This window comes from Aedes albopictus, chromosome 2, assembly GCF_035046485.1.
Source record: "Aedes albopictus strain Foshan chromosome 2, AalbF5, whole genome shotgun sequence".
NCBI lineage: Eukaryota > Metazoa > Arthropoda > Insecta > Diptera > Culicidae > Aedes > Aedes albopictus.
In genome coordinates, this window is record NC_085137.1 from 178,906,545 (window position 1) to 178,919,074 (window position 12,530).

Here is a 12,530-nt window from a genome sequence, read left to right on the forward strand (position 1 = left end):
AGTTTATTTTATTCTTACACCTCGCCTTATGCATCATGGTCAATTTGGTATTTATTACTAATTTGTAAATTAGCTACCATATCATGGAAAAAAATATTGTCAAAGAACTACAATTTCCTTAAAATAATAAGATTGGATAATTGTCCCACGGATTCTATTTCCGTCTAGTCTACGCACAACCTGAATTCAATTTCCGACACATCCTCTACGTGTAGAAGGCGTGCAGGGAATCTGGCGAAGTGAAATTTGAACGGTGATGGAAAATAATTCGGCTAGCTGCTTCTTTGGTGAGGTTGCCTTCGTCGTACACACAACGAGATAAATTTCAACTCGTAAACGAAGTGAAATTAAAACGTAAATTTTCTCAAAATTATTTGATTTCCAGTGCTGTAGAGGCTGGTTATTGATAGTCTACTGCTTTATGCTTCCATCTGATGATCCATTGCCAAAGGTAAGTTGGAATATCTGTAGCTATTGGCTATTTTCCGTCTAATGTGACGAGAATTAGCGTATGTGACGAAGAAGATTTCTACCCATCAATTCACAATCGATTTGTAAAATTCAAAGATAATTAATAGAAGTCTTATCTTGATTCTTGGTTCAATTTAGGTTGAAATTTGTGGTAGATTTAGTGTGGAAAAACGCACTTGTTTTTATCCTGCATATTTCCGATAGCTATTTAAGTAATAACAAATACACAACATTAATGGCAAACCAGTGTTGAACTGAATGGTACAGTAATACTCTTGAGTGTATGATAACGACCATGACCGCGCACATGAAATGGGTACAACATTTCATTCATTGACATTTTCCAGCCGATAAAAGTTTGCAAACAAATAAATGGAACGACCATACAATTGACATTTTTTGTGTTTGTCTAAACAAAGTCTCATACAGGAATCGTTCCGCTGATGATAATCGAACGTTTCCACATGCGTAATCATAATCACTTTTTTTCTGTGTAGATGTCTGTGTAGACGAACCTATCTGTTATCGGGGATAGGTAGGTTGTTATCATTTGGAAGTGGTGTTAATTGTATACTAATGTGTTACCTTTATCATCCAACTAGCTTCACTTACCTATGTGAATGTCACGCAAACCAGCAGAAAACTGTTCGAATTGATCTTTTCACGTTTTCATGTGTGAAGAAGGCTTAGGTACCTGAATATCGAATATTGCGAATGACGGCAGTAAGTTGCTGGATGCGATAATAGGTGTAGGTGTGCTCGGATACAGTTAATTGATGTTTAGATGGCCCGGATTTAGCTTTTTTTTTTATTTCCGGTTAAATTGATGTCTCGAAGATGTCTATCGAAAATTATTGCTAATTTATTGATTTACGATGAGAGATGTGCCCTTTTCCACTAAGAATTTGCATCCTTTGACCAGTGAATCAAAACTCAACCATCGCGCAACAATAACGACAATGTCGCAACCTGAATTTGTTGCGACATTCTACCCAATGCGACATACGTTTGTCCCAACTTGAACAGAATAGGACAAAGATCGTGCACCACGAGTTTAGAGATTTTTAAGCCTTGCATTGTGATTTTCGAGCGGTAATTTCGAGTCGGTAAACACTGCAACGCTACTGAAGATGCATCATCAAAAAGATTAAATTTTGGGTTAGTAATAATTGATTATTCACGAGTTGAAAAGTACGCAACAAATTCAGCTTCCGTTTTGTTTGCAACAAAAAAATTCGAGATCATGTCATTATCTGTTACCAGTTGGGATAAAGAGTAATGGCTGCGTCTTATTTGTTGCTTGTTTTGTGCCTCTTTTGTCTAACGATTCTTTTCACTGCTTTTGACAGATACGTATTTCGACCTCAACTGTAAGCAGGCTTGTCCACACTGAGCGCATGAAAATTCTGCTCTTTTGATTTAAACCACAAAAACCATCGTGTTTATGCAATCTTTTTATCCTACCTGATAGAAGGATGTTTGAATATCCTAAATGACATTTCGAACTGTCAAAAAATCGCACCGCAGTGCCGCACTGAGCGCGCAAAGAGAAATTCACTGGGGTGAATTCACCCGGGTGAAATTCTCTTTGCGCGCACCGTGTGGCACTGCAGTGCGGTTTTTTGACAGTTCAAAATGACATTTAGGTAATTTCAACATCCTTCTATCGGGTAAGATAGGAAGATTTCATAAATACGATGGTTTTAGTGGTTTAAATCAAAAGAGCAGAATTTTCTTGCGTTCAGTGCGGACAAGCCTGACTGTAAGGTCGTCTTCAGTGTCTTGTACATGACTCGACTTACAAGACACTGAAGACTACCTTACAGTTGAGGTCGAAATACGTATCTGTCAAAGGATGCAAATTCTTAGTGGAATTAAAAGGAACAGTACTTAACACGATTTTCTTTTTACTTACAGGTATTCTACTAACAAGCCCGGGTTCATCATCATCATTTGTATAGTATTTTGTACGTCTTCTCAAATGATTTTTTTCAGATTTTTCTTAGATTTTTTCCGGGGTTACGCCCAGAGTTAATTCCGGATTCACTACTAGAAATTATCGCGAGATTCTCATTATGAAGTTTCTGCAATAAATAATAGATGCTGGAGTGTTTGCTTTGGTTTTTCCAGGAGTGTTTCTAGAGATATCTTCTGAGATATTTTGCTATATTTATTGTGAAAAAATTTCAGAGAAAAATGAGACATAATGCTGAGGAAATTCCACAAAAAAAAACTCAAGAAGAGCTATTAGAAATCTTCCCAGAAGAACTTCGGAAGCATTTTCGAAAAAAAACCTCAATGCAAGATTTCTGGGATCAATGCCGGGAGGAACTCTGAAGACTTATAAGACGAATCCTGGAAGAAACTCCAAGAGAAATCTTGGAAATATCTCTGAAAAAAAACAAACCTGGGAGAGCTACTGAAGAAATCTTGAAAAAAATCTGGGAACGATCTTTGGATAAATTTTGAAAGGATCTCCGGATGGAATCCCGCGAGATGCTCTGAATTAATATTGAAAAAACCTCAGAAAGAAATCCCGGGAATTAGTGCTGCAGATACTCCTGCAGAAACCTTGAGAGGAACTTCGTAAAAATCTCGGAAGGAAGTCTTGAAAACTTCAGGATAAAATTTTGGGAGAAACATTGGAGATAGCCATAAAAAAACTCCGGCAAGCCTCCACGAAAAGAAACCCTCGATATAACGGAAAAAAATCGTGGAAAGAACTCTGTAGAAAACTGTCAAAGAATTGAAAAAAGAAATTGTGCAAGTAAATCCCTATTTAAATCTCTGAAAAATAGAAAAAAGTAATCATTTTCTGATTTCCATACAAAAAAGCCATTTTCGGTGGTATATTTCTTTGGATTGGATTCATTGATTGAGCTGAAAATTTGACATAGAACTAAACCTTACCTGTATTTTTATTTTCCATTGAGTTCAATAAATTTCATAAGCAAAATGTTGATTTGCTGTTGGTCCCAAATTGGAAATAAAAAAGTAAACAATTTTAGTTCATATACTCCAAAGATATAGACCTCCAAAAATAGCTTTTCTGTATGGAAATCATAAATGTTTACGTTTTCTTTCCAATACTGTAAGTGTGCTTCAGAGGTATTCCAGGGAATTTTGAGATTTGTTTTTGAGACTGTAAAGCACTTCAAAATGCGTTTCAAAGGATTTAAGAAGTTGAAGGGGCATTTCAGAGAGCTCCAAGGCATTATCTGAACCCCTGAATTCGCTTCTGAAACCCTTTGGGATCTCCTGAGACCCTCTGAAACTTCCTGGACCTCCTGGAACCCCCTAAAACGCCCCTGAAGCCTCCTGAAACTACCGAGATTGCTAGGATCGCACAAGAGACCAGAAATGACCATGAGACCCCATGGATGCCCCTGAAATCCAATGAAAGCTCCTGCAACACTAAAGTCTTCTAGAACCATCCTAAAGCCTTATAAGACTCCCTGAAACGCACCTGAGACACCTCTTAAAATGTCTGAGAACCAGTCTTTCAGACTTCCCGAAACGTCTCTGAGACACCCTGAAGCCCCTTGAACCCAAAATAAATGTTGGTGATGAATCTGGGCGTGCTGGTGGAATACATGTAAGTAAAAGTTCCTTTTAATTCAACTAGGAATTTGCATGCTTTGACAGATACGTATTTCGCCCTCAACTGTAACATCGTTTTCAGTGTCTCGTACTTGATTCGAGTCAAGTACGAGACACTAACGGCGATGTTACAGTTGAGGTCGAAATACGTACAGTGCACATAGGCGTAAATGGACCAAATTCCTGGCCATAAGTAATTTTTTTTTTTTGGATTTTCCAAAGCCTAATATTTTTTGAAGATGGACGAAGTGTGGCAATCAATTAAACACTTTGGGACAGTCTTCCCACAAACTTGACACATGTTCAACTTCTGTCCGTTTTCTCGCACTTGTGTTGAACATCAAACGCCAAACATCGGAGTACCCGTGTTTGCTACCGTACTTCGTACCGAAGAGTACTCAAGTACAAAACTTGCGTACGTACAGAAGTACAAAACGAAAATCGATCCGAGCACAAACCGAGAATGAAACCCGAAGCGGCGTTAGGATTGGCAAACGATTGGTGCCGAACTGTCAATCGTCGTTCGAGAAAGTTCTTTTTTGCACGATCGCTTCCCACTTCGTTTCGCACGGTACACATGTACTGTACATATGTTCGAACTTGTGTTTGAAACGAACTTTGAACATAAGTACACGTTTGGGTACAGATTTGTGTGTTGCGGTACGAACGCACAGTCAGAGTACAGGCGGAGTATTAATACAGCAGTACTTAGCGAGTTTTGTGTTCGTTTGGGAAGACTGCTTTGGGATGCATATTTTTTCAAGAATAAATGCCTGAATTTGATGATTTTCTCCACTATTTTTTTGTTTGTATCATAACTCATCGGAGTACTTCAATTATCACAATATCGACAGATTGAAAAAATAATTGAGTATGTTAATTAGTTCTCGTGATTAAGGTGTATCATTTAAACAAAAAACTGCACCTGATTTCATTTATTTTGCGCTCTTACAGAAGCGTTTTCAAAATCATGATTTTTGTCAATTTTTAACCATTTTCAGCATTCAAAAAGTTTTCAGATTCTGCAGCATTCCGCGATCTGGATAAAATTACAATAAAATATAATGGTGTCAGGCCATTCGGCCGAAGGTCATTAGGCCGAATGGTCATTAGGCCGAATGGTCATTAGGCCGAATGGTCATTAGGCCGAATGGTCATTAGGCCGAATGGTCATTAGGCCGAATGGTCATCAGGCCGAATGGTCATTGGGTCTTCTTCTTGCCGTTACGTCCCCACTGAGACAAAGTCTGCTTCTCAGCTTATTAACTGAGAGCTTCCTCTGCAAATGACCATTTTGCATGTGTGTATCGTGTGACAGGCACGAAGATACTTTATTGATGCTGAATCTACTGATATTTTACCCATGAATTTTTCCTTCTTTAAAACATAGGCTATTCTTTCTAGTTCCATTGTTAAACTAGTTTTTGTCAAAAATTGTTGGAAAAGGTAAAAACAACGGCTAACTTTCAATTCGTCCTGATGACCATTCGGCCTAATGACCATTCGGCCTAATGACCATTCGGCCTAATGACCATTCGGCCTAATGACCTTCGGCCTAATGGCCTTCGGCCTAATGACCTTTGGCCTAATGACCCAGCATCAATATAATACATATCCTTTGTGGATCGCAAGAGAACGGGTACCAGAAAGTACCAGACGAAAAATAAATCATTTTGAAATTTTCACCATTTTGACTAGTTTTTAGTTACAATTTATGTTTAATTTTTATATTACAACTTCGTTTCGACTATTTTTTAATGAATGGACACTTATTCTCGGTAGACATATCATAGTAGAATACAAATCTGGTCTTGTATCTCTTAACGAAATGTGTCAAATGGAATCAATTTTGTAAATTTGAACAGATATCTCCAAACACCGTTAAACGCCTAAATGTATGCAATGCACTAGCAATTTTATGTAGCTAGAACTATTGTAATCAAGGTTGTGATCAAAATTTGTTTAAAAAAATTAAAACAACTCGAACAAAGAGCTCACTATGCGTAGCATGTAATCTTACGTTGATGCACCGTAAAGAATATATTTTCACATACATAATGTTTATTATAGCTAAACTTATTGAGTTTTTCACTCAGTACTCCACAAACTTACTTTTATGTGTAAATTATGGTAAAATTCCATGTTTTAAAATAAAAATTCAAACTGATATATTTCACACGGCTTCTCTTACCATGTTCATACTCCTAATATTTCATTCCATGAATGATTTTTGAGTTTTGATGTGTTTTTCAGGGCTAACTATTGAAGTTAGCCCAAAATGAATTGAGAATCTGAAAAATATCTGGAAAACGGTACAACATATTATGAACTGATTTTATGGGGTCGTTCACAAATAATGTCTCGTATCTCTTAAAATTCAGCAGATAGAACAATTGTTCAACAAGTTTTCTAATAATGACATCCCTTACAACTTTGCCGAAGACATAAACACGTTATCTTCACTGATGAAAAAAAAATGAATTTCACTCACAATTCTGGGAGAATCACTCTGAAACGAGGTGGCCCGTGTTTCCAAACAATGAATTTTATGGGAATATAATTATTTTAGAGTTCTCTGTACTCAAAAAAATAAAAAAATGACGATTCAAGTGATTTTTGGGGGTGAAAACATACGTTGCTCTTACCGAAGTTATAAGAAATCATTTCTGGCCTTTACGTGGATCAATATGGCTATTTATAATCCAAAATGCATCCTCAATATCAAAAATCAAAATTTTATCGCTAGTACCTACATAATACACCATAAAAACGTGTTAAAACTTTTTGGCCAGGAAATGGACCCTGTTACTCCAGTGTGCAGTGTATCAAACAATTGCCCGTATAGCAATTTTTTGGTCAAAATAATTTTTCATTCAAATGTCCATAACTTTTTAATAGGTCAATCAAAAACGCTGAAATTTTGACAAATCATGAATCATATATCAAAGCTCTATTGGTAAAATTTTGAGCGATATCAAATAAGTTTTCTGAAAGTTATAGAACTTTTAGAAATATTTGTAAGATTTTTGAACACATTTTTAAAACATTTTATATCAGTATGTACTCGATGAAACTTTTTCAATTGTTTGTGTGTTACAGCTGAACCTAAGGTTTTCATGTGCAGCTTCTTTTGAGGCTTTATATTCACTACAAAAAATATGAAAAATGTGCTTAGTTGAAGATGTTTAAAAATTTACCTTATTTCGCACATATGATCTGCCAAACGTTTTCCACCAATAAAAGTGCATTAACTGAACGAAAAATACATAGGACCTACTCTTCATATGTAGTTTAGTAGGTCTTGTATAAAAATATTACATTAAGAAAGTTTAAAAACATTAAAAACACTTGACACTTTTATTGATCAAAATATGATAAATTTCCAAATGCCACGCTGAACAAGTACAGACTTTTCATTATTTTTTTAGTGAATAGAAAACCTGAAACGAAGCTGCATATGAAAGCCTTAGGTATAATCTATATATATAAAAATGAGTTTGAAGTCCGTTTGAGGCAACAAAACTTACGAACGGGTGAACTGATCAGGATGACTCTTGCATGGTTTGATTCGTATTCATGGTGGCTGTGTTTATATGCAGAAAAAAATACGAAAATCACTTTAAAAAGTATGAAAATTGTGAAAATACTGATTTTTGATGAGCCGGGAACAAATTCAGCGTGATCAAAATTAAATCAATATAGAGTGTGTTGCTGCGATGACCTCAACAGTTGTCAAACCACCGCAGCTTGGCAAGACAAAGTTTGCCGGGACAGCTAGTAATATAATATAATAAAACAGTTTCATCGAGTACATATTGAGATATAATGTTTGAACAATGTCTTATGAGTTTTAATAAAAGTTCTTTAAGACGTTTATTCGATCTCGCTCAAAATTTGACCAATGGAGCTTTAATATATGATTCATGATTGGCCAAAATTTCAGCGTATTTGATTGAAGTATAAAAAAGTTATGAACATTTGAACGAAAAATTATTTTGACCAAAAAATTGCTGTACGGACAATTGTTTGATACACTGTATCTGTCAAAGCATGCAAATTCTTAGTTGAATTAAAAGGGACAGTACTTAACCCGATTTTCTTTTCAAATAAATGTCCCTGAGACACCTTGACACGCCCCACACTTTGGAACTTCCTGAAGCCTCTTAAGACCCCCAGAACGCCTCTGAAACAATCTGCAGCTCCCCTTAAAGTTCCTGCGACTTCCTGGAACCCTTTGAAACGCCCTTGAGACCTCCCGGCATACCCCTGAAATCGCATAAGATTCTCTGAAACGCTCCTTAGATCCCCCTACAGCACCTATGAAATTTGTCTGAAGCCCCTAAGGCCCCCTGGAACGCCCCTGAGACCTCCTGGATAATCCCTGAAATCCCTTTGAGAACTCATGTGACCCTCTGAAATGAGACCCCTTATAAACCCCTAAAACTCCCTTGGACCCCCTGCAACCCCATGTGGCCCTCTAAAACGCCCCTGAGACTCCATTGAATCCCCTTGAAATCGCCTAAGAACCCATGGAACTCCCGGAAACCCCCTGGTATCTCCTGCTAATTGCTAATCTCCTAGCATTAGCATTAGCATTAGCAATTGCCTTCTGCCCGCCCGTTACCAAAGCACAGATATCACTGACATTAAGAATCAAGATTGACGCAATCCTCCAACAATTGCAAGTTGTCCTGGTCATGTCGAGCAGAGTTGATATACACGTGCTGTGGTCCCATGTACATATTTCAAGCGAGCTCTCAGGATCACTGTACATTTTGAGGCTCAAAGTTATGCGTCTCATTATTCTCATGATGTGCCTCATGTGATTTGTCTTATGCGCTGATTGTAATGGAAAATTTCACGACACAAACTTTCTTAACAAACGAGAATTGAAACCTCAACCTTTGCATTGCGAGTCCCTAGTCATAAAATATAAACTAACCAGACACTTGAGTTGTGTACGCATAAAAGTAGTTGAGGTTTTCGTTACTAAGAAGTTGTTTTTCGTCTTACAAGGGTTACTCAAAATAACTGGGACAGGTAAAATTTTCACTTTTCAAAAAATGTTCAACTCGCTGTAACTTTTCTAAAAGTGCATCAAATATTCTCAATTTTTACAGTAAGTTCATCAACTAGTTGTGTATCAGTAGTCCAATTTTGGAGAAGATCGGACCATTGTCCACGGAGTTATAAAGATTCTAGAAAAAGGTAAAATTATCCGATAGCCAACTTTGAGCTGTTATATCTCCGGATTCAATGAACCGACTGCAATGAAATTTTGACCATTCATGACTTGTATAATGAGCTATGAAAAACCTTTAACTTAACTTAAAATTCTTTACACGGAAGAAAATTATAACGATTAGATTATTTTTCTAATAAAACACCAAATTATCCAAAACTTCAATATCGTTTCAAAATTCAAGATGCAAATTATAGTTCAATTAATTCTCCTCTAAATGACTTATATATAAATGTGTTTTGAAGGAAAGTTACAACATAGCCGCTAATAAATTGAGAAAGTAATGGGATGCATATTAGAAATTGGTTAATTTACTAAAAAATCGTGAAATGAATGAAATCGTTATAACTTTTTCTCTTGTTAAAAATTTAAAATTAAGTTAAACGTTTTTAAGAGTTCATCATATAAGTCATGAATGGTCAAAATTTCATTGCATTCGGTTCATTGAATCCGGAGATATAACAGCTCAAAGTTGGCTATCGGATAATTTTACCTTTTTCTAGAATCTTTATAACTCCGTGGACAAATGTCCGATCTTCTCCAAAATTGGACTACTGATACACAACTAGTTGATTAACTTACAGTAAAAAATTGAGGATATTTGATGCACTTTTCGAAAAGTTACAGCGAGTTGAACATTTTTTATAAGTGAAAATTTTACTTGTCCCAGTTATTTTGAGTAACCCCTGTAGATACCCACAGCACACGCAGTGAAGAAAAGTCTACATATAGTTTCCATCTGAATTTTAAATGTATTGTTTCAATATGCGTTTCCATTATGATACCTACTTATTAGAATATAACATATATTTTTTTTTAAGTTCAATCATTGTTATTGGAAAATTGAAAGCTGTATGGTTTCCTAATAATTTACATGTACTGCATCGATTTCATATGATATTTCCATATAACCTTATATAAAAAAAAACTAATAAGGTCGAAGCGCATATTTAGTTTGTTTATTGTCACCCTCCCTCCTCAAAACTCTCAAAATATTGAAGGGGCGAAAAAATGGCGGCCCATGTTTTCAAGTAACAATTTTCAATAGTTGAGATTTTTTTTTTCATTTTAGTGGGTTAATTTTTCAATTTTTTTTTCTTTTTTATTTTTTGTTTCTTATTTATTTTTGTCACCCCCTACTCTTCCTCGTACCCGATGAGAAGTCTCGGACAATAAAGAAAAAGTAATATTTGCATCAGCCTTACAATCATATAGCTAATCCAGGGCTTCTTCGTCTACTTTATGGCTCTACGTCCCCACTGAGACTTGGCCTGCCTCTCTCCAACTCCAATCCGGAGACGTCGGGTACGATTCCCGTTCCAGTCGAGGAATTTTTTTCGACTGTTTGGGCATAGTGTATCATTGTCTTGCCTTACAATATACATACTCATGCAATGGCAGGCAAAGAAAGTCCTTCAATTGATAACTGTGGAAGTGCTCAAAGAACACTAAGTTGAAGCGAAGCTGGCCAAGTCCCAGTAGGACGTAGAACCATAAAGAAGAAAGAGAAGAAGTCCTTGATACTTTTTTAAACTTTTTTGCTGAACTATTTGAATAAATTCCAAGAATGCGACTAGAAACGCATGCTATTAGTTAATCATGTATCTATACTTTTCTACTCTTACCTCTTTAATGGTCAGATTTTTTTTCGAACATTTATTCTGAAATTCTCCTTTTTTGAGAATTTTCGAAGAGCTAGGAGACAATTTGGTAAAAGGCTCACTGTCACATTTATGTACATATGAGAAATGAGAAACTATGCAGCTGTGGGATGGGATAGGTGGAATGGTTGGTCAGCTAAGAAAGGTATGTAGCTACCTCTACGTCCTCTCAAACTGTATGAATGCCATGACCCTCAAGACGAAATTGTTGGCTACCATTTGTGGGACATCCAGCAGCAACATCGTCAAAAACTGCACGGACATCACGTAAAAAAGAAGACGAATTCCTGCACTCTGATGGTAATAGGGAAAAAAAACTCCCACAACAATCCCAAATCTCCCTACTCAACACTACGTGATCTGCTGAACCATTAGGTCAGAGAAAGAAGTTAAACACCGAAGATCAATTTGCAAGCACTTTCCGAGGTAAAATTTGCGGAAAGCATAGCACCACCAGCCGTTTCTCATTTCGGCCGTCCATATTCAAACCAACGAAGAGTAAAGAAAACGCATGACCAGTTTTGAAAACGCAACCGCTCGCGCGCATAGTCTGCTACGTTCCCTTTCAACCTAACTTTATTCTCTTTTATAAAAGGACCGCTAGCGGCCATATCTGTCGTCATTATTACATTTTCATATGTACATTATTGGTCCTGAATAGCTATTATGCAGGCCAAAAAAGGTGCATAAAATATATATTTATTCAGAATGGCTTATTCGACACAGCCCGTTTTTAATCGAAATTGTACACTCAGAATAAATAACATATCAAATTTAAAAGTTCCACACTTAGATTACGACTAGTTGCTTTTACACTTGAACAATATAAGCAGCGCTATTGAATCTCTGCCGATTGAATCATGATAGAATTTAAGTACGTCGCTATTGATTTTCAATCGTTCAGTAAGGTACACCGGGGCAAGTTGAAACGGGTGGGGCAAGATGAAACAGCGGGTGTACATGATGTTTTATAATGACGATTAACAATTTGCTTGTAATAACACATAGTTTTTGATTCAAACTAGCTTTTAGCGGAGGATACATTTTCAAATTGTATTGAAATCTATTTCAAAACTTCGCGTTTCCTCTTGCCCTACCCGATTCAACTTGCCTTGGTGTACCTTACACAGTTTTCATTGTGACGAATAATAACATGATTTACATGTGAGATTAGCTACAAAATATAAATTAACCCATATTTCGCATAATCTACGTTCGAATTATTTTATTTGTAAAACTTGAAAGAACATTAGGTGTTTTAGCTTTCGATATGAAGCGCGTCGTCACTGCAAGCTCCCAGTAGGAGCTGCATCCAGCAGCTCCCAATTCGTTCACAAATTCGTCTTTCCAAGGATGCATGCATGCAAGTTCGTTAGTGGAAAATGATCGTTTTAGCTAAAAAATGATCGTGTCAAAATTTGAAGTCCGTATCTCAAGGCTAAGTGGTCTCTCAAGGGGCCTAAAGTTGTCAAAAATTGTATGGGACCAAAAAAACATGAAATTTTTTTCGATAAAAAAATACGCTATTCTACTAAAACCGGTGATTTTGCGATATA

The 12,530-nt window shown here is 36.5% G+C and overlaps 1 protein-coding gene across 3 annotated transcripts in view; it reads left to right on the forward strand.

Moving 5' to 3' along the window:
* The window catches only part of LOC109397513 (dual 3',5'-cyclic-AMP and -GMP phosphodiesterase 11), a 460,696-nt gene that overhangs the window by 62,404 nt on the left and 385,762 nt on the right, over positions 1–12,530 (forward strand). The gene's annotated exons all lie outside the window — the stretch shown is intronic.